Source organism: Macrobrachium nipponense, chromosome 38 (assembly GCF_015104395.2).
Source record: "Macrobrachium nipponense isolate FS-2020 chromosome 38, ASM1510439v2, whole genome shotgun sequence".
Lineage (NCBI taxonomy): Eukaryota > Metazoa > Arthropoda > Malacostraca > Decapoda > Palaemonidae > Macrobrachium > Macrobrachium nipponense.
The window spans coordinates 31,345,613-31,367,046 of record NC_061098.1 but is presented as its reverse complement, the minus strand read 5'-3'; the positions used below and the strand labels follow the sequence as shown (position 1 = coordinate 31,367,046).

The 21,434-nt window shown below is 34.8% G+C and overlaps 1 long non-coding RNA gene across 1 annotated transcript in view; it reads left to right on the top strand.

The window, feature by feature from the left end:
* Nucleotides 1-4,355: 4,355 nt before the first annotated feature.
* The window catches only part of LOC135209438 (uncharacterized), an 80,248-nt gene continuing 63,169 nt past the window's right edge, over nt 4,356-21,434 (top strand). Inside the window, exons 1-2 of the long non-coding RNA XR_010313357.1 lie at nt 4,356-5,018; nt 5,180-5,254. This is a non-coding gene — a long non-coding RNA (uncharacterized LOC135209438). The remainder of the gene's footprint in view (nt 5,019-5,179; nt 5,255-21,434) is intronic.

The window sequence follows — 21,434 nt, the reverse complement described above, 5'->3', positions numbered from 1 at the left end:
CGCTATGCGTGAATATGCATATCGAATATACATTACGGAAATATATTAGGTTGTAATATTTGGAGCGTATGGAGCTGTTCAGTTGGCCGAAATTGTATTTCCGAACAATGCCTGATGCCTGAATGAAAAAAATAAATAAAACACCCTGTATTACATTCGACATTGCAGCCAGTCTGCTCGTCTCTGTGGAGAATCTAGACTTCGGTAAATGAATTCATAATACTCTTAGCAACATTGGAGAATAGAGGCATATAAGCAGCTTGGTAAAACGAACTGATAAAAGCTCCTTTTCATTCTCTATTGTTTTGGGGGTCTTTGTTATGTCTTCATTGGCGTCATTTGATGCTTATTTTCTACCCATTTATGTCGTTACATTCGGTTCGATGTACCTAACATATTATTATACAGTCGTCTCCAAATCTAGAACCGGTCCTCTAGATATCCCCCACTTTCAACGAAAATTTGTTCTATTTTGTCTCGTGACAATATATATATATATATATAATATATATATATATATATATATATATATATTAATATTAATATATATATAGATAGATAGATAGATAGATATATATATATATATGTATAAGTGGAAATGAACACATGGGAACGAGTATATAAATCCATAAATGCTCTCTCTCTCTCTCTCTTCTCTCTCTCTCTTCTCTCTCTCCTCTACATATATATATATATATATATATATATATATACATATATATACATATATATACACATATACATGGACATATGTATTTGTTCATACACACACACACACACACACACACACACACACACACACATATATATATATATATATATATATATATATATATATATATATATATATATAAAACCTCACTAACTGTAATGCTTTAAGGATACTATATGCATATATGCCTACGTGATTTCAACGGACGCCAGTTAGTAATCTCTTGCATGAATGGAAGCCGAATAATATAAGTGAATCTACCCTTATAAAACAAAAAACAAAAAGATAGTAATGTGTATTATCATTATTATTATTACTTTAAAATCACTAGGCCTACATGAAACAAAACTGAAAAAAACGTTACCTTAGCCTACAAAGAAACCCTGTACGAATCGGGATCCATTTATGTGAAAAAGGCTAATTAATAATTAGAAAAATATAATACACCAACTAATATAAATAATTTACAGAATTCAAAAGCAATCATAACAACCTCACTGCGAACGCATTTTGTATTAAACTCTACTTCGTCTAAAAGGCAGTGATTACCAAATGAGCATCAACTTTTAACCACGGTTAAACAAAGCGAGGCGGCAATTTCAAGGAATTATCGCTCCTATCGAGTGTGCCTTGTGAGTTTATCCAGAATAGACTAAAGATATTGATTCCCATATATTGATTTCAATGTTAATATACAGTTTCAACTGCATCAAGCCCTCAGCTTCATTACAGAGAGGTTAACAACCAGTTGTGGTTCATAACACTAGAATAGGCTTCGACTTCTTACTACCAGTACCAGTTTATTAATTTCAATATACAAGACACGTGGTTATACACAGCAAAAATGTAAATATACCTTTAATAATAAATAGTATGCCCTTTCGAATTGCTACAGATAATCCTGAACTAACACTGATGTGGCTGTTTATTCACTATTCAGAAATAGTGTCCTTCCACTATTCAGAAACAAGCCTAATTATGATATTATTATGGCTATGTTCGTCCACTATTCAGAAATAGGCCTAATTATAACATTAATGTGGCTACGTTCATCCACTATTTAGAAAAAAAGCCTAATTATAACATTACTATGGTGTGCTCAGCCACTATTCAGAAATAGGCCTAATGTGGTTGTGTTCATCCATTATTCAGAAATAGTCCTCATTATAACATAAATGTGGCTATGACCAGATTTAGAACTGTATAACAATCTCAACCACGTAGGCCTAATTTATCAATAGAACAATGGTCAGAATATGGCTAGCATTCATTCCCCTATAATGACAAATATACAAATTAATATGGCACAGGATATTGGTACGACAGCCGTATCCCGATCGCGGTAGATATTGGTACGGCAGTGAATTGCGCATGCGTCAATTTCAGACTTCCTGCCGTACAAATAACATAGGGGGTACGGCAGATTCTGTTGGTGGCGCCGTATTGCGCTCTTGACTTGCTGTAGGTACGACAGTTAACTGTATCCGTTTACCAGTTTGCTAATCATATTGTATTATATGACCAGTTCCGCTTTTTGAACATGTCCCGCTTTTTTTAAAGTTAGCAAAATGTCCCCCACCCTCGCCTTTTGTTTGCTTTTGTGAGATTTGTCCCGCGTTTTTGTGCAACTAAAACAAAACTATCCCAATTTCAATGAAATAGCGCTGAAATTGTGTTTAATTTTGCCATTTCACTAGCTGGTAACTTCTATCGTTTTCTCCGTCAGCTGCAATTACTTACGATTGATTTGGCCGTTTACCAGAGGAGCGACTTTGGTAGTTTTCTTTGCCACCATGAATACAGCAGAGCACGATTTCCGTGTATTTCAAATCCTCTTTTAATCTCCTCTTCAGAGTTCTTTTCAAGGCTGATTCGATCGTTCTTGACCTACGTATATACAATCTGGTATTTCTGTAGAAGCATTCCGCATCGTTTGTCCCCGCGAATCCGAAAGCCACCAGGAATTGGGGCGTCAAATGTATTTCGTCGTGTTTAGTACGAGCCCCGGGTGGCGGGGGGGGGGGGGGGGGGGGGGGTTAGTTAATTACAGTCGTCCGAATAAATATTACTTAAAATTCTTTTTCAGGAGGTAAAACCACAGAAAAACCGCAACTACCATAGTCTAGGCCGCCGAGGAATAGTAATATAGATCTACCTACAATTTTTGAAAGTTTGAGTCTTCATTGATGTCTATGGTTTTTTTTCAGCTCGTTAGAGCCTGAAAACATTTGTTTTTCGGCGATAACTAATGTATTACTCCGCGGTTTATGCTGTACCGTTGCCATTTTTCTTGCTGTCACTGATATCCCCGAGGCTGTAAACGGGTTTGTGCATGCGCAATTCACTGCCGTACCAATATCTACAGCGATCGGGGTACGGCTGCCGTACCAATTTCCAGTTTGAATTAATATTCACCTGGTCGAAGATCTTGTTTATATGTTTTCTGCATTCCTTAATATCCATTGTGCATAGTAGGTAAAATTCCTGTATGTATAATTTCTGTATAACATCTTGGATACTTATTGGGTTACTGTGTATCTTTTTTTTCTTTGTTTACGATTTAAATCAATTTCTATTCGTAGTCGCAAACACAAAGTTAATGAAGATTTTAGGCCTGTTACAAACAAAACCGGAGCTCCTTATTTTGTTCCGTAAACACAAAAATCTGCACTGTTTTTAAAAGTAGTGATTTTATGTATCAATCAATACCCATTTGTCGTCACAATTATATTCACAACCGTATAATTAATTAACGAAGATGAAAGTTCCTTATTTTGCTCCGTAAACACAAAGCTGAACATTAAAAAAAGAAAGTTTCTTTAGTTAACGTATGCTTTATGCTGCAATTAATAGCTATTAGTAGTCACAACCACATAATTAATTAACGAAACTCCAACTTCCTTAATATGCTCCGTAAACACACACAAAGCTGTAGATTGTTTCGTAAATGCTAACAATGAAGTTCAAATTCTCTTTAGTTAGGTAACACAACCACAGGGAAATTCTCTTAATAAAGACGAAATAGCCACAGAATTCGGAGAAGGTAGTAGCGTCCGTCCTCACTGACAATTGTAAACAAACTAAGGAGTAGGACTGATAGTTCATGACATCTCCTTATGGCGGTTAATTGTCCAAGAAAACAGCAATATTCGGATGTTGCCACTTCGGTAGATAACAACTATAAAAGAGTCTAGGGAATCATCGAAGCGAGACAAATGGACTCATTCCAGTTCACATTGAATGAGTCAACGGAGTCAACGTCTATCAATACTCAGTACCGACTTCATTTTTAAGTTTTTCCTTGACTTATAAAGTTGCTTCTAAACCGAAAGAGTCAGAGTCATTGACACAAGTCAAACTGACCCATTCCAGTTCACATCGAATGGCTCAATCGGAGTTCAACTGTTTATCAACACTTCAGTACTACAGCTGAAAGGTTAGTCATTTCATGTCGAAATTCCTTTAAATATGGCCATTTTTAAACTCCGTGGCCATGAAATATCAGTTTGGCCATTTATGGAAATGCTACAAATGCACAACAGCAAAACCCTTTACTAAGGACTCTCCATTGCAGAAAAAGAACAAGATATTCAATATCATGAAGTGCTGTTGATTCAACGGCCATGTTTCCCGGTATTTTAACTATTTTAAGCTTAATTAAAGTATTTTTTATGACATTAGCGATGTTCATCTGGCAACCATGCCTCAGTACCCAATCTGATTATGTATACCCGTGACTCGCTATGACTATAGACTCATCCTACGTAAACGGTTTCATTGTAAAAAATACATTCAAATTATTACAAATAGTGTTGGTCCATGGGCGGCGATCTTAGGAGAGACAAGGCGAGTCTTACCTCTGCCCTACTACCTCTTTCGGTATAAATGACAACTCATATCCAGTTACCATCATTTTTATTTCGTTGTATTTGCTGATCTCATATAACGTTGCTCCGAGTTTTGCTAAGCGCTTGTGTTTAACTTTAAAAGGACAAATGCATTATCTGTGTTGTGATTGTCGAACGAATCATTAACTTTATGCTTGTAATTACGGACAAAAGGGACCTTATGTCTTGTTTGTGTGATAAAAGACACCATTAGCCATGAGCTTGTCTCTTCGAGTAATTATTTTATTATCGATAAACCATAGATTTTCGTAACTCGATGTGTTGTAAGATTGACTCAACCTCGGTGGATATGGAATAGGCCTATACTGGAAACGACAACCAATTTTTCCCAACTTTGCTTCCATGGAATTTATACAGAGACGCACAAAAACAGGAATGCAGCAGTATCGGAATGCAAAGTAGGTATACACTTATCCCTTTATTTATTCGTGCTGAGCTTATATCTATTAATATGGTCTAACTACAGAAGGAAGAACTATTGAAAAACCACTTGATTGATAAGAAACTACACCTTTAGGGAGCTTAATTATTTATTTATTTATTTTGATTTTCTTTACAGGAAGCAAGTGAAGCAGACTTTACAGAACTGTCAATATAAAGTAATGCAGTGACCAGACACCGAGGAGATGATCAGGTAAGTCTCGATATTCAATCGGTTATGTTAGACTAAGGACAGAATTAGACTGTGGGGAGAGTTAGACTAAGGACAGAGTTAGACTAAGCACAGCGTTAGACTAAGGACAGAGTTAGACTAAGGACGGTTAGACAAAGGGAAGAGGTAGACTAAGGGCAGAGTTGGACTAAAGACAGTTAGATTAAGGGGAGAATTAGACTAAGGGGAGAGTTAGACTAAGGATAGAGTTAGACTAAGGGTAGCGTTAGATTAAGGGAAGAGTTAGACAAAGGACAGAGTTAGGCTAAGGGAAGAGTTAGACTAAGGACAGTTAGACAAAGGGAAGAGTTAGACTAAGGGGAGAGTTAGACAAAGGGGAGAGTTAGACTAAGGGGAGCGTTAGACTAAGGGGAGAGTTAGGCTAAGGGACGAGTTAGACTACGGGCAGAGTTAGACCAATGACAGTTGGACAAAGGGAAGAGTTAGACTAGGGGGAGAGTTAGGCTAAGGGACGAGTTAGACAAAGGGAAGAGTTAGGCAAAGGGAAGTGTTAGACAAAGGGAAGAGTTAGACTAAGAGGAGAGTTAGAGCAAGGACAGAGTTAGTCTGAGGACAGATCTCTGATTAGGAATTCTGAAGTTTTCAGAATAATAAAAAACGTATATATATATATATATATATATATATATATATATATCATATATATATATATATATATATATACATATTTATATTGACCAGGAGTAGTATTCGGTAATAATGTTCAGTAATTGTATTAATGCAAAATGCTTATGTTCGACACAGTGTTTGCTAATTAGAATTCACAAATGTAACATGTAATACTAGGTCGTGCCTACCAAAGATTCGGGGTGGAGTAAGAGCCCCCACCGCGCCTCTCTCTCTCTCTCTCTCTCTCTCTCTCTCTCTCTCTCTCTCTCTCCTTCCTCTGCCTTTGTGGGTCCATAGTTAAGCTTCCTCCTGGCCCCCAAATGGTTACGATAATTAACTCTATTCGAATGACCATTTGCAGGTTTTCATTGCAATCATTGGGTAGCGCATCCGATGTCGTATTTGTATTAGTCATGACGGAATGAATAACTTAACAATTAAAACCAAAATCGCTTTCCGTTTTAATGAACCAATCATGGTGACATTTATCCTTTTTTGACGGTTTTTTAGTTATTTTAATCGTAATACTTTTGTCAGTTCACGTTCGTTCAATATTTATTGCAAGGGATTAATAGGTGCCAACTTGTTGCTCTCCAGGCTTATTTGTCATGGGATTTAATGTCCAGAAAAGGGTGTTTATAATTTTATAGCCATGAAAGTGTTATTATTATGTATTTATTATCTAATGTCAATAATTACGACGAGGGTAAGTCGTAGTAGTGACGACTGACCACGTCGTCTCGATGCGTCTGTATATAACTGTTGGCAGATGAAGTGTTATGAGCTCGGCTTAAGTTCACCACTTCCGCCCAATAACGGAAACTTGTTACTTCACGAACTTGCTTAGCAATTTAACGTATTGTTATGCATATACCACATTGAATGGGTGCTTGTGATTTTTCCAAAATAATAGTAACTGCAATTTTAGAAAGATATACTGTGAATTAAGATTTTACATGAACAGAATCGCCATTCTTAAATGAAAATTATGAAATTAGTCTAGTGAAAGGCGGTCGCCATGACCTGGGAATCACTCCAACTTCGTGGTGACAAGTCTCTGTCATTTTTGGCCTACACTGTGGGATGGATAAGGTCAATGACCCAGTTTGGGTCATGCTTCTATTGCCATATTAATAATCATCTGGAGGGCTGGCCTCCCAGGAACTAGGCCTAAGTGGATGTGACTGCCATTGGCTTTAATATTTTCCGTGCGAATTGCTGGAAATTAGTGGCCTATAGCTATTTTCATTTTATCAGATTGTATTAATGATAAGGAATGTCTTGAGGTTAAGCATTCCGGGTAAACTTTGCTCTTTCTCATATTTGGAAAAGAAGTTTTATGAAGAATTCCCTTTAGTTTTTAGGGCGTTGACATTTTTACTGTTCGTACGTAGTCTTCTGCATGTTCGCCTTGACTCCAATCTGTAGTCTCAGTGAGTACGTCACCATGTTACAGGCTCCGTTTAATAATTAAACCAGGCTATGTAACCTATGCAGTAGTTTACCATCCTTCTGACTGTAATGTTTAATCTTTCATCGGGGATTAAGTTACTTGTAAGACGTTTTTTCTAAACCTGTTTTTTTCAAGATTGTCACTGCTACGATGTCCAAATTAGGCCCATCAGAGATCTGACATAGTCTAGGTATGATACCGGTTTTAAATTTTAGATCTCATAGACTTTAGCTGAAACTAGCATCTAACTATACTCTGTTTTTTTTTTCCATCTGCCCATCCGCCTGCGGTGGTCGCGCATGGTAACACTGCCTCCAGGGCTTTAAATAGTTACGAAATGTCTAAGTTTTATGTAAATAATAGGATATCTGGTGTACATTTGCAACAGAAAAATGTTTTAATAATTTACTGTATGCAAATTACACCGTTATATTCGAAATAGGATATTATTATTATTATTGTTGACTGTAAGCTGAATGTAACTATCTAAAGCCCGGGACGCAGTGTTACCATACGCAAAGACCACAGGCGGGTGAACAGATGGAAAAAACCCGTGTATAGTTGTTACATTGGATAGGGCTGAATCATATAGGCTGCTCGTGTGGTATTAGATGACTCCGTAATTGTAATAATAATTAGGGTACTTATCAGCAACGCAGCACAAATTATTATGCTAATATAAAGTGAGTTATTAAGTTAAGACCGTTCGAAGCAATCTTGGTGTTTGGAAATCTCATTCTAATAAACATCCGAGCAAGAAGCTCTCTCTCTCTCTCTCTCTCTCTCTCTCTCTCTCTCTCTCTCTCAAGGTTTTAATGTTCTGTCGCCTTCCTCAAGCCATTTAAAGCTGAAGTAGGCTTCCCATAAGCATAGGTGTAGCTTTAGTAGTGTCATTTCACTGCTAAATGTGGTATGGGAGGAAAAGGTTGGCAATATTGTATTCTTAGCCGGTGTTTATATATATATATCTATATATATATATATATATATATATATATATATATATATATTATATATATATATATATATATACAGTATGATATATGTATGGATAGAGAGAGAGAGAGAGGACACATAAAAAATATTTTGGAAAAGTTAGTAATAAAAGTGAGAGAGAGAGAGAGACAGAGACAGAGAGAGCACATGGAAAATATTTTGGAAAAGCTAGTAATAAAAATGATGTGAAATCGGGGGAAGAGAGAGAGAGAGAGAGAGAGAGAGAGAAAGAGTGAGAGAGAGAGAGAGAGTAGGACACATATGAAAAAAATATTTTGGAAAAAAGCGTAAGTACAAAAGTTCAAATGATGATGAGAGAGAGAGAGAGAGAGAGAGAGAGAGAGAGAGAGAGAGAGAGAGAGAGAGACAAAGGACACACAACAGAAATATATTTTAGCAAAAATCTAGCAATAAAAGTCAAAGATGGTGATTTTCGAACTTACTTCGACATGGAAGTGTTTACACTTCTAATATTCTTTCTTTGTTGACTTGAGTCATCATGGGAGAGCACCTGTTGCCTTACCACAGAGATGGAAAGCTACCCAAAAGATTGTTTTTTGTGGGAGAGGGGGGAGGTGGGTGGGGGCGGGTTGCGGGTTGGGGAGGGGGATTCTTTTGATTGTTCACATCATAATAACCCAAACTTCAGTAGATGTAACGTTGAGTCTTTTGTTGACACATTTGTCAAAATCATGGTTTTTTTTTTTTTTTTTTTTTTTTGTTTTTTTTTTTTTTTTTTTTTTTTTTATTAATATTATTGAATTGCTCATCTTTGCTAACTTTATTATATTGTATTTCCCTTCACCTCCTCTTACTTATTCCTAATGAACACCTTGATATTCTTTGGAAGCTTAAAGAATTTCAAGTCATTTGACCCCTTTGGTGGGTTTTTTCCATATGAATAGGTTTCGGTCTTCTATATAATAATAATAATAATAATAATAATAATAATAATAATAATAATAATAATAATAATAATAAACTGAAGGGAATATTTCCCACGTGTATTGGAAACACTTTCTTGAAGTAATTTCAAAGACGTCCAAGATTGTAAAGTAAACTTATATTTTTATGTTCGTCAAGGAATAGCAGAAGTAGACGACATGCTGGGTCAGATCTCTCTCTCTCTCTCTCTCTCTCTCTCTCTCTCTCTCTCTCTCTCTCTCTCTCTCTCTCTCCAATTCTTAATCAAGTGAAAATGAAAGTCGAATGTAAATTCCACCCTCTGTTAAAGGTATGACTAAAAGAACCTCCCGTAAATTTGTGAATAATTTCATAGAACTTTTTCTGCTTCCTCTCATTTTGAAAAGTTTTTTGAGTCAATATAAGTTTTGAACAAAAAATCTTAATTAACTCATACTCATTATATCACAGTGGGTTATTAGTTGTCGATCTGAACAGAAGTTTTAAATTTTATCAACAGTTCGAAAAGTTAAAATTAAAAAGCAAATGAAAACAAAAACTAATGGTTATACGTTTTCTAAAAAAATTATACCATTCAATTTTGAAGAGAAAAAGCGTTGGACGGGAAATGCGTCCCATAGATGCTTACGAAAAAAAAAAAAAAAAAAAAAAATTCTAATCACTTTTTGAAAATTGGAAGGAAAAATCAAACCCTTTGTTGCATTTGGGGGAAACGCGAATGGAAATCACACTGAATTGAAAATGAGGCTCTGGAATTGTAACTGCTGTCATGGAATGTCTCGTATTTATCATATTAAAGGAAGGAAATGTTGTAGAGAAACGTCGACAAAAACCGAAGGCGATAAAAAAAAAAAAAAAAAAAATTTTAAACTCGACCGATGGATTGTTTTTTGATTGTGGGAAAATACTTTTGGAATTTTTATACAAACGTAAGGATGAAAAGTATTTTCCATTTCTTAAAAAGATCGTGCACGTAAATGTTCGTATGAATACATCTACAAAATAGATTTACATACCTGGTGCTAGTTAAGTTGACATTTTACCACTGAAGAAAATGAATAAAGGAAGCATGATTGCAGGTCTATATTTTTAGCCTAGAGATACATTTGTTTTGGCAATTAATCTCTTGTTAGGCGATCTTCTATTATTTCTAGTGCAGCTTTAGTTTTTATTTATTAAAAAAAATCTTTTTTGACAAATATGAAACATCTTTATTTTACTTAATTTCAGCCTAGAAATACTTTTGTTTTGCCAATTAACCTCTCCTCAAGTATTTCTATTACATGGTGTCCATAAAGTCCGTGTACCATTCTGGGCAAAAAGTAATTGTAATGGTACTGGGACTTTATGGACACCCTGTATTTTTCATTGAAGTTTGGAACTTTTTTTTTTATTATTAATTTACCAACTACAACATCTTCCCTTACTGTGTTTGCTCAGGCTTTTAAAAAGTTTATTTTCAGCATCTCTTTTACCTTACTATCCAACCTCTCCAACACCCAAGTAGATTTTGCCTGACAGCCCATAAAATTCCTAAAAATCGAATAAATCTTCGTATAGTTTTGCATAGTTTTTCCTGCATTTTCATAGCTGTAACAGTTCATTCTTTTCTTTTTCATCATGCAGGAGGTTGTCCATAAAGTCCCAGTACCTTTACAAGTATCTATTGTTCAGACACCATATAACACAAAGTAATACAGTTTTTTGTAGAATGTTCTACAGTTACTCAAGTTTTTATTCAGAGCATCTCATTCTATAAAAAAAAACTTCATTAATCTATGCTATACGGTTTCTGAGCAATAAATACTTGTAATGGCACTAGAACTTTATGGACACCCTTGTATTTTCAGACTTTTTTTTTTTTATTATTATTCCCGTTGGCATCTTGCTTCCCGATTCAATTTCCTTCCTCGCTTTGATGTTTTCCAGTTTCTGTCCTCAAGGGTATTTATATTTCCTTTTTATTTATTTATTTTCTCTTCCGTTGTCTTTCGTTCGCTCAAAGACGTTGTCAGTCATTGTAAAAGGTATTGTTTTCGATCTCTTATCACCATTGGTATCATGTAAGTTTTTAATATATGTGATTTTATTTCATACGGTCATTTTCTTTAAATATGTCCTTCTTCTTTTGCTATGAATATAAACATATAAACAGATTTTATGGAACATTTTTCGAATTGTTAGGCTACTTCTCTGGCTTGATGAGAATTGAAACAGCAAATTCAGATAAAAAAAAAAAATAAACCAAAAACAGGAAATTCAGATAAAAAAAAAATAGACCAAAAACATGAACTGAACACAAATAGATTAGGCAACTTCTGCCACACACATATCTCTTTGAAACAGAAACTCAGAGCCATTGTAGCGATGCTGTAGCGACATTTGTAGTTAAATTGGTGCTAGACTATATTTGTAATAGGATACCTCCAACGCATCTACTGTAGACCTACCGTCAAATTACAGGCAATAAGATGACCGGCCTCCTCCTCTTCTCCCTGTATTTTCGAATTGCTGGTAAATTAGACCTTGGTGTGTAGTTACCTGTTTGGAATATCTTGAAGCCCATCTTAGCAAGGTGCAGTCAGCCTGGCTCACGTTTGCAAGGTTCGTAGCAACACAGGTGTCACTAGGTATTTAGTAGGGTCTATGAAGAGGTGTAGGGCTAGCAACTGCATCCCTAAAGGCGTTGAGAAACCGGATTGCTTTACCGTTATGGTTCCGTGATTGGAAAATTATGTGTTAAGATTTTGCATGATTCATTATGTTTCAGAGAATGAAGTAAATAAGGCCATCTTGTAGTTTATCCCGCTAAATAATGACATGTTGCAGGTTTCACCACAAAATAATGTCATATTCTAGCTTTTTTTTTATACATGGTCATCTTGCAGTTTTTTTCCACTAAATAATATCATTTCGTAGTTTTTTTCTATTAAATAATGTCAAAATAATGTCATCTTTCAGTTTTCTCCCACTAAGTAATGACATATTTCAGTATTTTACTGAATATCATGCAGTTTTTTCCACTAAATAATATTTAATGCAGTTTTTCTCCACTAAATAATGTCATCTTGCAGTTTTCTTTTTCACTAAATGTCGCTTCTCAGTGGCAATTCTGCTTTTTTCTATTTTGTTTAGAAAATTTCCCCATAAGACTTAACACATAATACAAGAATGAAACAGGAAACATACTGCGCAACACTCCTCCTCATCAATGCAACACTAACCAAGGTTTCTGCGGGAAAATCTCTTGCAACTGGAGCATTATGAGGGATACCAATTGCATGCAATCCCCCAGCATTGCAATTCTCCCTCTAACGCAGTGGAAATTAGACTGGGAAGTTGATTTGGACACGGAATGAGAATAATGCTTCTCGGGTACGTCATTATCTTATGATATTGACAGTCTCTTGTTTATGTCTTTACCGTCATCCCCGAAGGGCTTGTGTTAAACACACCACTAGTGGATACATGAATTTCGAAAGAATTAACGCAGAATATATGAGAATAAAGACAAAGTGTTAACGTACCGTCATAGCTTCTTTTAATATCAGGAGCATCAACATCGTAGCATTTCAACTAAATAAAGATGCTGACTCAGCAGAAGAAGACCTATACATACATAAATACATACACACACACACACACACACACACACATATATATATATATATATATATATATATATATATATGTGTGTGTGTGTGTGTGTGTGTGTGTGTATCTATTAAAAATTAAAACTAACTACTTGTAATATTTACTTTATAAGGAGAATAATATAACACCCCCGTAGGGACCGATTCAAAAATAGAAAAATAATAAAAAAAAGTATACGGAACAGACGAAAGTAGCAATTACTTTTTGCCCCAATAATCTCCATAGAAGCCAGAAGTAATCACCGAAGTAGGGCGATATTAGGAATTTATACTGCGAAGAGGAACCACCCCCCTAGCACCATATAACAAAAATAATAGCAAGAATTTACTGCAAGCCAAATCTTACGGCCTCACTGGTAATGAAAAATAGTACGGCTCCATCGACGGAGAAAGAGGTTGAATCTGATATAGTTTACAAGTTTGTCTGTGCTGACGAGCAATGTCAGTCCCCCCAAAAATGCTATATCGGACACACAACAACTACACTCAAACGTCGCATATATATATATATATATATATATATATATATATATATATATATATATATATACTATATATATATATATATATGCCTATCTCTCTCTCTCTCTCTCTCTCTCTCTCTCTCTCTCTCTCTCTCCAGTTAATTGATTATTCAGGCATACTATGCAAGTGTAGGCCTACACTTGCATAGTATTGTGAAAAAATCAATTTCCTGCAGAGATTACTAGTGCTAAAAAAACTGACAAAATCCATGACGAAGAAAACCTCGTAAACCAACGATTAAGAAAAAAAAAAAAAGATGAAGTGTTTCGTTCGAGCACGGAATGACAAAAGTTTTGATGAAACCAACTGCATTCCCGCCCACGTACGCCCACGAAGAGGCAAACGGCGTGCTCGGGAAGGCTCCGGTGAACCCCGTTTTATGGAACAAAGATGTGAAACCTTGATAATGATGCGTCTTCTTCTTCTTGCAATTTTACACGAGAAACTGGAACTCTCTTGGAAAGTTTTTTAGTGGTTTCGCGAAGATAACAAAAGGAATTTGACGTTGATTAGCAAGATATGTATAATATATATCTTGTATCATTCTCTAGCCATCAACTTGTATATTAAAAACTCCACTTTAGCTGATAAATTAAGTCTTCAAGAATCCAGTAGACTTAGTAAAAGGATATTGAGAATAACATAGGTCTAACGAGGCCATGAGCAATGGATGGCCATGAGCAATGGAGATAGACCAAGAGGGCCAAGAGCTATGGAGATAGACCAGGGGGACTAGCGATCATGGAGATAGACAGAGATGGCCAAGAGCCATGGCGATAGACCAGGATGACCAAGAGCCATGGGGATAGACCAGGATGACCAAGAGCCATGGAGGTAGACCAGGAGGACTAAGAGCCATGGGGTTAGACCAGGATGGCCAAGAATGATGGTGATAGATCAGGATGGCCAATAGCCATGGAGATAGACCGGTAGCCCCAGGAGTCATAAGAGATAGACTGATTGGTTGTGATACTCATCTGAATCTAATTAACTATATTTGTAGGACAGACCTGAACGTATTAAAACGCTCGCTTGGCAGATCTGAACATTGTAGGGGCTAGTCTGTATATAGGATAGTAGATACCAATGGAGAATGGTTAAAAGAATCGTTTAGTATTTCCTTTTGTCGTATGACAGTTTGCAATTCTGCACCGGCGTGTTTTGTATTCCCATTCATTTATGCATACGCCAGGAACCGGATGTAAACACGTTTGGCTGAATCTGTTGTTTGTATAAACAAGTGTTGAATGCATTGATTCCAAGTGTGTCATCGTTAACACGAATGTAATTCATACGATATGACCTTTATTAATCGAACATTCGCATCTCTCTCGCTATATAGCTTCAGCGAGAGCGTCGATGTAGCTCATAATCACAATGGCCACTCTGAGACGATATTGCACAGCCCGTTTGGTTGCTTTGGTTTGATTGGATGCCTCTCCCTGGCTTCGTGGGCGCCGACTGTGAAGGCGTTTGAAAGGCCTTGTGTCCTTTGGCGAGATAGTTAGGGCCTTCCTGCAGAGGCTTCGTTCAACCAGGGGGGAAATTTAGGCTTAATATTCTCCTGTTGTGTAGATGCCAAAGAATGCTGTATATCATTCTACATTTTTTAAAAGTTTTTTTCCGCAGTAGTAGGTTTTTATTTGTGCCTCAGTACTACGGTCAAAGGTTGACTAATGAATTATATTTTAAAGCTACAGTGTATTTTTGTGAATTGTTTTCTGCAGAATTAGGTTTTTTATATTCAAATCTGGTGATCGTAAAACGAGTTCTTTCTTTCTCAATCTTGTATCTATATATATATATATATATATATATATAGTATATATATATTAATATAATATATTTAATATACTATATATATATAATAGATACTATAGAATATATATACATATATATAGAATATATATATATATATATATATATATATTGATTAATCTTTATTTTGCTGTGTTCAGAATATTTTGCCATTTATAATAGTACCCCACGCCTCTCTCTCTCTCTCTCTCTCTCTCTCTCTCTCTCTCTCTCTCTCTCTCTCTGTCCGGCAAACCATTTATATACAGTAAAGATTCTTCAATATGAAGCCTAAATCTATACAGAGTTTCTCCTCTCTCTCTCTCTCTCTCTCTCTCTCCTCTCTCTCTCTCTCTCTCTCTCTCTGAGTCTTTGCCGAACAGGAAAACAGGGCGTCGTGGATATATATGCATTTCGGATAGTGTAAATGAATGAAATACGGATACGCGAAATGGAATTGGTAGAGGCTTGCAAGATATTAGCTTACGCTTGACAATTTGAATATCGCTCAGCGAGTTTTGCATTCTCTCTCTCTCTCTCCCTCTCTCTCTCTCTCTCTCTCTCTCTCTCTCTCTCTCTCTCTCTCTCGAATAAAAAAAAAAATCGGGTTTCCAATTCTTCAGAAATAAAATGCAACTAAGGCCGATCTATTACTTTCCCCCTAAATACACACACCTTTTCTCTCTGAACTCGTCGAAGATCAAAAGTTGGACCGAAGGGGGTCACCTTTTAAACCAAGTTTGTTTTATTTCGACGTCTATTAGGAATCAAGTTCAATCGGTTTGTTCAAATTTCTATTTTTTCTTTTTTTTCTTTTTTCTATCTCCTGCAAGCATCGGTTTTTTTTTTTTACGCATTCGGTGTCTGGCGTATAAGCTGGTTTCTTATTATTATTATTATTATTATTATTAATTCTTATTATTATTATTATTATTATTATTATTATTATTATTATTATTATTATTATTATTATTATCGAGTTACTCATAACTTGCGAGTCAAATTAAACACAGCTGAAAAAAATTCCCTCAAAATATAATTAATTATTATTATTATTATTATTATATTATTATTATTATTATTATTATTATTATTTATTATTATTATTATTATTATTATTATTATTATTATATATATTTTTTTTTCTTTCCATCTCTCACAGTCCTCCAATTCGATCTGGGTGGTATGTATATGTGTGGGGTTCCGGGTTGCATCCTGCTCTTAGGAGTCCATCACTTTTCTTACTGTGTGTGCCGTTTCTAGGATCACACTCTTCTGCATGAGTCCTGGAGCTACTTCAGCCTCTAGTTTTTCTAGATTCCTTTTCAGGGATCTTGGGATCGCGCCTAGTGCTCCTATGATTATGGGTACGATTTCCACTGGCATATCCCATATCCTTCTTCAGTTCTATTTTCAGATCTTGATACTTATATCATCCCTCTCTTTCTCTTCAACTCTGGTGTCCCATGGTATTGCGACATCAATGAGTGATAATTTCTTCTTGACTTTGTCAATCAACGTCACGTCTGGTCTGTTTGCACGTATACACCCTATCCGTTCTGACACCATAGTCCCAGAGGATCTTTGCGTGATCGTTTTCTATCACTCCTTCAGGTTGGTGCTCGTACCACTTATTACTGCAAGGTAGCTGATGTTTTCTTGCACAGGCTCCAGTGGAGGGCTTTTGCCACTGAATCATGCCTCTTTTTGTACTGGTTCTCTTACAAGTGCCGGGCATTCGCTTGCTATGTGGTTTATGGTTTCATTTTTCGTATTGCACTTCCTACATATGGGAGAGATGTTATTTCCGTCTATTGTTCTTTGAACATATCTTGTTCTTAGGGCCTGATCTTGTGCCGGTGTTATCATTCCTTCAGTTTCCTTCTTTAGCTCTCCCCTCCGTAGCCATTGCCATGTGTCATCGCTGGCTACTTCTTTAGTCTGTCTCATGTATTGTCCGTGCATTGGTTTGTTGTGCCAGTCCTCTGTTCTGTCTGTCATTCTCCTGTCTCTGTATATTTCTAGGTCTTCGTCTACTTTATTAGTCCTTCTTCCCATGCACTCTATCCACTCGTCTTCACTGGTGTTTTTCAGTATTATTATTATTATTATTATTATTATTATTTTATTTATTATTATTATTATTATTATTATTATTATTATTCATTACTTGCGAGTCAAATTAAACACAGCTGAAAAAAAAATTCCCCAAAAATAGAAATATTCATATTTATCAAAATTACCTTCCGCCTCACCGTAAATAATTTTTCGAAATGTGAGAGAAAAAAAGATATGAATTTCGTCCAGCTCTATTTGGTCGTTAACTTCATTACACTGTAATGCGGAACCTTTAATAACATTCATGAAGCCATAGGTATTACGACGCTCGTGTGATTTTTATTTACTTTTATTTATTTGCATAATGAATGCAAAGAGAATTAACGTAACCAAAGCTCATTCCTTCTCTCTGGAATCGTGTTATGTTAATGAACCACTTCTGTCGATTCCAGTTTTTTTTTCATTCCTATTCCGGAATGGCGTTGGAATTGAACGTTCAACGTAGGAATGATTGTGATGTAGTAGTGTACTGGATCAGTGGAACAAGAGGATTCTGGTATTTATTTGAATTGGAATAATGTGGTCTCGTAAGTTTTCGGAACTTTGTCTGTCTGTCTGTCTGTCTCTCTCTCTATGTATGTATGTATGTATATATATATATATATATATCTATATATATATATATATATATATATATATATATATATGTGTGTGTGTGCGTGTATATTAGGTCCTGTTTTAAATAATTTTAACAAATTACAAAGCCTTACATATGTCAGGAAATGAGTATTATTCGCTCCTTACCTAGACGGGGAATATCTTTACTCACATAAACACATATGCCTAGAAAAAATGAACACGCATGAACGTAACACCCCATTACTTTATGGATTAACGGACGGGAAGTACAATAAGTAAAAAATCTGGTTATAAAATAATAAAAATAACGATAATAGATAGGAAATAAAATCATCCATTAAAAACTATACTTCCTGTCGAATTGAACGCTGACGAATAGACCAGGCTCTCCGAACGCTGGTTACGTGAAGACCTTTTAGCGGTTTGCTCCCCCCCCCCACCTCCCCCGCCACCAAGATGCGAAATGATAATATTTCACGTAGCGAAGAAAACTTTTGGGGGAAAAGAGCAGCTGGTTTCCGTTTGTTTTCCTTCTTCGGCCGCGCAGCCACATGTTTGGCCCACCTCTTAATTCCTGTTTGGAGGAGGTAGCTTTTTCTTTATATATATATATATATATATATATGTATATATATATATCATAATATATATATATATATAGTATATATAATATATATATACAATCCTGTAATGACATTGATCCTGATGTCCTTCGTAACGAGTGTTACTTCTTTGCTTTTTTTCTGCTTAAATTTATTTGGGACTGTGCTCTCTCTCTCTCTCTCTCTCCTCTCTCTCTCTCTCTCTCTCTCTCTCTCTCTATATATATATATATATATATATATATATATATATATATATATATATATATATATATGATCTGTGACCGACTACGATGTTTAACAGCTGCAGTTTTTTCTCTTTAATTAGAAAGAGAGAGAGAGAGAGAGAAGAAGAGAGAGACCGCAAGAGATGAAAGAGAGAGAGAGAAGAATTTTATTTTAGATTATTCATTCAAGTATTTTAACCAGTATTTTAAACGGTCGTGAGACATGGCACCTATAGAGAGCGGGAAAAATTCCTTTGAAAAAATCAAATGAAAACAAAACTGGGGATTGATAAAAAATGCTCTTGGAAAGCCTTTTAGCAATGAACATGAATATAAAATTCTGCGGCAAAAGTTTCGTCCACCCTGATATTCCCTTTTACTGAAAAAAGGTTCGATGTTCATTTTTCTGAAAAGATAATGACACTCTTCGGGGAAGGAGTACTTTGGTATCTTCTAAGTCCGACAGAATGTGAGTGAAAAGTTGAAATTAAGAAAATAATACTTTACGGACTTTTGTAATTTTATTAGACAACCGAAGTAAGAGTTGCAGAGTCTAATCTTAGAGGTCAGACAGAAATAGCATGAAAAGTTACAATAAAAGAATTGAACTTTCAGGACTTCTGTAGGTATTAAGCAAATGAAATATGCATTACAAAGAGTACAAAGATATTTAAGCTTCTAAATGATTTAGAAAGAAAAATAAAAATAACTTTGGGAATTCTTGTAGTTTTTAGACAAATAAAGAAAGAATTAGCAGACTCACTTAGATAACTAAGTTTCTAAACGATGCTAGAAAGAAAAAAAAAAAAAAAAAATCAAATGAAAGTAACTTTTGGGGATTTTGTAGTTATTAGACACATAAAAATAAAAAATTACAAAACTCACAAAGAGAGCTCAGTTTCTAAATAATTTAAAACTAATAAAAGATAAATGAAAATAACTTTGGGGATTTTGTAGTTATTAGACAAATAAAGTAAGAATTACAAGACGGCCTACAATGACAACAAAACTTTTAAATGATTTAGAACAGACTTGGAAGTTCTTTAATAATTGGGTTTTAATTATTAATTCTTCCTTACTTTTAAACTTAGATTCATTTTTGGGGGGGATGAAATCGATATTATTATTATTATTATTATTATTATCATTATTATTATATTATTATTATTATATTATTATTATTATTATTATTATTATATTGCCAGATTTATATATATATATATATATATATATATATATATATATATATATAATATATTCACATTGTCACTAATACGTGTACATACGCATATTCCACAACATGGAGTCACCCCAGATTATCTTTTTATCTTTTCACCGAGAGTATCAATGTCCACCGGATATTATTTACAGTAAAGTAGAACCTCGTCTCTCCTCTCTCCTCTCTCCTTATCTTCATCTCCCTGGCTAGCCTTATCTTTTTCACCAACTATTTCCTCCCACTGTTATTTTAGAGATGTCGCCGATATATCTTCGAGTTTTGTTTTAGTAACTTATTTTAAGAATATTGTGTGATCATATTCGTAAATTGTGGATATTTTGCAGGTAATAGGAACCCTTATTGACTCGAATTATAATTGCGTATTTTTCGTTTTATCAGGAATAAGCCAACAAACTAATTTGTTGCTGTTTGGGGGGGTTAGGAGAGGTCTATGGAAAAGTCTAAAAATGTCAGAAAAAGGTGTTTCACGTTGAGGTAAAGATACGGGAATTTTAGGAGGATATATGTGATTTATTTATTAGAAAGAAAATGTCAGTAAAACAAATAACATGAATGTTAAACAGGACAAAACAATTGTTTCTAATAAAATACAGAGTATTTATTTTCATCTTCGTTAGTGAAACAAGGCGCTATTTGACCGTAGATTTTAGCATGAGCCCTGAGTAAGCTGGAGGCCTGATCACGCCTTGTTGAGATACAATATCCAATTCTTCCTATTTACTGACAGTTTGTTTTATTACTTTGAATAACATAAAATTTAGATCTTAGTATTGCAGTATTTGTATAAATTTATGAATGAAAATATTTTAATAATAATGAAAGTTTTGAGAGTAATGTAAATGTAACTTTTTTAATACAAATATAATGGCATAAAATAAATTAATATTTTTTACACAAGTTGTAGCACAAGAAAAAAGAATATTACGAATACTTGAGTACTATATTTAGTTCCTAACAGTGATTCATGATAAAAAAAATATATATAAGAAGTCTTGTATAATAATTACAGATTTCTCTCGCCAGGGTTTAACTTTTTTTTACACAAATATAATCATATAATAAAAAAAATTGAATAATATTTTTCATAAAGGTTGTATCACGAAAAAAAAAAAAGAATATTACGAATACTTGAATACTATATTTAGTTCCTAACATTGGTTCATGAAAAAAAATAAAGATAAAAATAAGGAGTCTTGCAGAATAAAAGATTAATGAATATTTTTATAAAGGTTGTATTACAAAAGAGAAAAAAAGAATATTACGAATACTATATTTAGTTCCTAACAGTGATTCATGATAAAAAAAAAAAATGAAAATAAGAAGTCTCGCATAATACAGGGTTCTCTCGCCAGGGGAACTAATGGCTGCCTCTCCGCTGACACTCATGACAATGTCGTCCCACCCAAGAGTTATTTTAT